The following is a 5500-nucleotide window of genomic DNA, read 5'->3' on the forward strand; positions in this document are numbered from 1 at the left end:
GATTAAATATTCGAGATTAAACTGTTTCATCTTTCTTCCAACATATACATATTTCATGTAGTTTGTGGTTGAGCTTTCAGATTTTTTTCTAATTTACTATATTTGTATTTACATATTATTGAAAAGCATAATATTTTGATGGAAAAGTCAAAGATTAAAAGTAGTTTTTCCTCTATTAATGTGGAAAAACATACACCAAATGTTCCTCGAAATTTACTTTTGTGATGAGAAAAAGGCTCATAATTTACGTATAGATAAGTAGCAGTCTCATTTACGGATGTCCATGAGGGAAAAACGACTCTCTCTTACAGAGGTTTCTGATTCCCGTTAATAGAGGTTTAGGGAGCTTCCATCCTGGCTTTTATCCTCACTAATAGAGTTTTCCCACTTATCCAGGTTTGACTGTAAATGTCAAATGTCTTTCTAAGCTTTTTGATCTTGACTAATAAATCCTTGCTTTCATTTTTGGCAAGTTAGAAAAATAGATGGAAATCTTTTAATATGTTATAATTAAAAGATTAAATATTCGAGATTAAACTGTTTCATCTTTCTTCCAACATATACATATTTCATGTAGTTTGTGGTTGAGCTTTCAGATTTTTTTCTAATTTACTATATTTGTATTTACATATTATTGAAAAGCATAATATTTTGATGGAAAAGTCAAAGATTAAAAGTAGTTTTTCCTCTATTAATGTGGAAAAACATACACCAAATGTATTTATAGAATGTAAATATAGTGTCAAAACCACACATATACAATGTGTTCAATAATAATAATCCAGTTAATCTACGAAACCAATGACAAAATTGCTATCAGAAAACAGAAAATTTTGTTGTTATAGAAGAAAACAAGCCAAAAAATATAGCGTTTTTGATTACGGATAATCAATAGCAAAAAAATTAAATTAGAAAGTTCTAAATCTCGAAAACCCTATCTATTGACGTCTGGTATGCCCGATTTGGATGCGTAGGTGTCGAGAAAACATGAAAAATAGTTGTTTTTATATTTGCTTATAACTTTTTTTCTTTTTCGATTGTATAGTAGGAGTAATAGGTTCACAAATCTTTAGCAAAACATTTTGAAAATTTATCGAAAACTCGCATTTTTTCAAAAAAGGACATCTTTCGTAAAAACTCTCCTCTTGGTCAAGGAATTTGGTAGAGATGTTTTTCGAGGCACAATCTCTTCGTCTAGACTTCTTTGAGCATAATATTTTAAAAAGTAAAAACTAAAACTCGTATAGCTCTGAAACTTGCACTCGTTACTAATAAATACTTACTTTAAAGTTAAAAAAAAATATTTGTTATCTTTTGTGTAATAACTATCATGATCCCGTTAAAATCCGAGTGATTCTGCATCCCAAACTTTTTCTTGCTGCTGAAATATCATGCTCAAAAGGCGAAGAGGTTTATCCCCAAGAAACTGCTCTAACATAGTCCCTCGATCAAGAGGAGAGTTTTTGCGAAAGGTGTTTTTTTCAAATCGAAAGAAAAGCTATAAGCAAATGTAAAAAGTCAGATAGATGATATGATAATTAATTGCAATGATAAAGACATCCTTATATTTTTAAGAACTCTATTATTGGATAAATTTATTAATTGATTTGATTGATTATCTCGAAAATTAGGCCTCTGATCGAAATTTGTTAAATAACATTTCCTTTCGCCTTTATAAGCTTATCTAGGAAGTCAAGAGTTCCGCAGTCAATTATAAAACACCTTGTATACAATATTTTCTATATCGAACACAACATCATACGGTTCGAACTCGACGGTGTATTTATAAACATTTTCAAAAGGAAAATGAAATCCAAACATTGATTAAAATATAAATGCAGTTTATCGGCACCTATACCCAGTGAATACAGAATAGTAAATTACTTGACTGATGACTTGAGTTCGAGTGAGCTTCGGTGATGATATATAAAACTCCACACGTTCGAATCATCGCATCGTGTTCGAATTTAATATTCATATTTATTAATGTTTCAGAAAGTCGTCATGGTCGGTCGCCCTTATTTTTGAGTTGCTTTTACATTCAGAGAAATAATTATTTTAGCCTGATTAAAGTGATCCGACTGTCACGTGACTAGTTTAAATTTCTGTTATCATGTTCATTTCAACTCCTTAAGGCATTTCAATACCGTAAATTGAAAATGATACCAAAGATTTGAAATTTTATTTATCAATTATTCTGCCTTTTATACGTCTTTTGCGAAAATTTTGTACGATTCTCTGTACGGTTTAGGAGGAATTAACTACCAAAGACAGTATTTTTACCAAAAAAAAGTTTTTTAAATTTATGCACAAAAAAAAATTTATTTCGGAAAAATACACACGCTTTCTTGCCAAAAACTTAAATTAAATTTTAAACCTTTTTTAAACTGTCGAAAAACGCGGGCATCCAATTTGATGACGTAATATCGGTATCATTATATGAAACAACACAAATAAGCTTGACAGATATATTCATAGACATCTGATTATAAGAAATATAAATACTTATTATCTATGGATATATTAAACTCAGCTGTCTACACTGAACTAACTGATGGTCTATGGTTTATACCGATATGACATCACAGCAGGACGTACAGAGGGCGTACCTAGACAACTGTCTTCCTATTATGAAGTTTTATACATATATAAATACTAGGTAATCACTTGTGAAGCAGATTGATAGATGTGTTTCTAATTCAATTTGAGAAGAGTGATGAAAAAAAGAAAAATCCTTCCTATATAAAGTTTGTTTTGTGTGAAGATGACGAAATGACGACTTTATCATCTCTCTTAGAATATAACAAACTTCTTGGAAAAAATTTATTAAATATTACACAAAAAATATGTATTTGAAAATGAGAAGAAAAAAAAAACTGGCTATTTATAAATCATGTAAAAATCATAAACTTTCTAGAATTTTTTTTCTTTTTTTAATATTCCGGAGTAAACTGATTTAAAAGAAAAACTTTTATTTTTTGTTGCCGGGGAAAAAATGAATGATTTATTGATTATTGGAAGGGAGGATATTTTAAGAGAATGAGGTAAATGAATTGATTGATGAAATTATAGATTTCATTAAAAATTTTAAGATGTCTTTTTTGGTCTTAGAGACGGTATAAGGTCGAACTTTACCTCTCTGATAACCCAGATGAGACATATTTTTAAAAAAAATTTCTGTCATAGTTTTTCTTTCGAAAAATCATTAATCATTTTTTTCCAAGAAGGGTTTTTTTCAAGCAAGCCTATACCATTATTTTCGTAATTAAATTATCTTTCGTCTGATATCAATTTCGATTGGTTAACAGTTCGGTGTAATTATACCTACATTGACTTACATCGATTTGTTAACCAATCGATATTGGTCTGAAGAGAAAGATAATTTAATTGCGAAAATAATGGTACAGGCTAGAAAAAAATCGTTCATAGAAAAAAGTGTTTAAAATTAATTTAATTAAAAATAGCCTTGAAATGAAAAAATAGGTCTCATCTGGCTCTCAGATGGGTGAAATTCGTCCTTGTACCGTTTCTTGTAATAATAATAATAATAATAATGGGGTTTAACCTCCGTTTCTCTGACATATACGCCTATAACAGAGGCCACCCACACCATTATTTGGTAATCTGTATTTATTTTAATTACAAACATATTTACAATTACAATTTGATGTGGGTGGAGTCGGTTATTTCGTTCTTATCCACACTGCCGTTGCCTGGATTCGAAACCGCTACCTTAGTGTAATGGACAAACAGCCGAAGACAAACACCTTAAACCACTCGGCCATTTAGGCTCTTACTATTTATGATATTAAAACATTATATTTTGATTAAAGAGAATTGAAAAAAAAAAGAAACACACGTACCACGAGTCGAACTTGGGTCTATTGAATTCATGTCGACCGCTTAACTATCTGGTCTTTATATGCTCTTGACCCAATGTGAAATTTTACGAGTTTACTGATGGCTTTTTACTAAAGTATTTGCCAACTAACAAATTTTCTTAAACCGAGAAAATAAATCGAAGATAATAAATGAAAACTCAAAGATATATACCACTATAAATTTCGATTTTTCGCTAAAATTTCTTCGATCAATTTTGTATTATATAAATACGTATTTCGATTACGATGTATTCATCATCAGTATGAATTAAACAAATCGTAATTACCCTTATTGTATGTTACTCGTTTACTGATTTGGCGACGGTCTGCATATTGGAGATTCAGTGGGTGCATAATTTATAATTTCCAAGTATCTAATAAATTGTGATGTCGGCCAATCAGCTTAGATCAGATGAATAAAGTTTGGGACCGATGATATCAAAGTTTTAATCACCTGATTTGACACTTAAAATAAAAATTTGTTTTGATGGTGTAAATTGTGGAAAAAATCTTTCAACTAAATATAAAATATTAATTAAGATAATTGTACTAAATAATTTTTAATAAAGATAAAAATCAAAATATGATTTTGCGTTGCAAAAAAAAACATCTACAAATATGATTTATATATTCGTCACAAAAATTGTACGGAATGAATGATTCGAAAACCATTTATAAAAATTCACATCGAACTAGCTAGAAAAATAGTTGAATCTCCATCAATATAAATTGTAACATAAATTTGTTTCAATACATGTCAAAATAATACAAAATACAAAGCGAATATTTTTGATTACATCCATTATTCTAGAACCCAGAACAGAACAACATCGCCATCAGAGAGTGTTGTAGTGTTGTCGAAGAGTACTATAGTAGAGTAGTGGACAGATGTACAAGATTTATGATTGAAAGCCGACACCATACGTTTTGTATGCTTTTTAAGCTAGAGCAAGTACACCAAGAGCCAAGAAAAACTTCATAATCTGTCTGCACTCACGTCAATCGTTCGTTAATCTTGAATCGTGTAATGAGAGATTTTCTCACGCGCTCTGCACACATATCAAATATTTTGCGCGTTAAATTTTACAAGAATGAAATGTTAAAGAATGAAAAAAACGAGAGGTGTCGTGGAGCACCCGGTTGAAACTATGTTCTTATCGTATCCTTCATATGTTATAATTAATGTAGCGCTTACTTTTTTACTCAAAATTGCTTTGATGTTTTTGCTGGTTTGAATGATTGATTATGCACATGTTCAATTTTGTAAGATCATTTTGTGTTTTTTTTTACTGTCTTTTTTATAAAATATTGAATAAGTCACATTCGATTTGCTATCAAATCGATTCGCCCAAAAACTAATGGAAAGGGTCCGAAGAACGATTAAAATTTGAAAGGGTGGCGCTTGGTGTATAGAATCAGTACCGGTTGTAATAGTTGCAAATATGGAAGTTGCAAAAATAAAAAAAAAAACAGTACAACATCACAAGCAGAGAGCACAGCAATACAACTGACACATTCGTACATACCTCTACACCTAGAATTACCCCCCTACCCCCACCACGCACACCCCATCCAAAAAATAATAATAATAATAACTCTGACGTTTCGAATAGAATTTC

The sequence above is a fragment of the Chrysoperla carnea genome, chromosome 2 (assembly GCF_905475395.1).
Source record: "Chrysoperla carnea chromosome 2, inChrCarn1.1, whole genome shotgun sequence".
NCBI lineage: Eukaryota > Metazoa > Arthropoda > Insecta > Neuroptera > Chrysopidae > Chrysoperla > Chrysoperla carnea.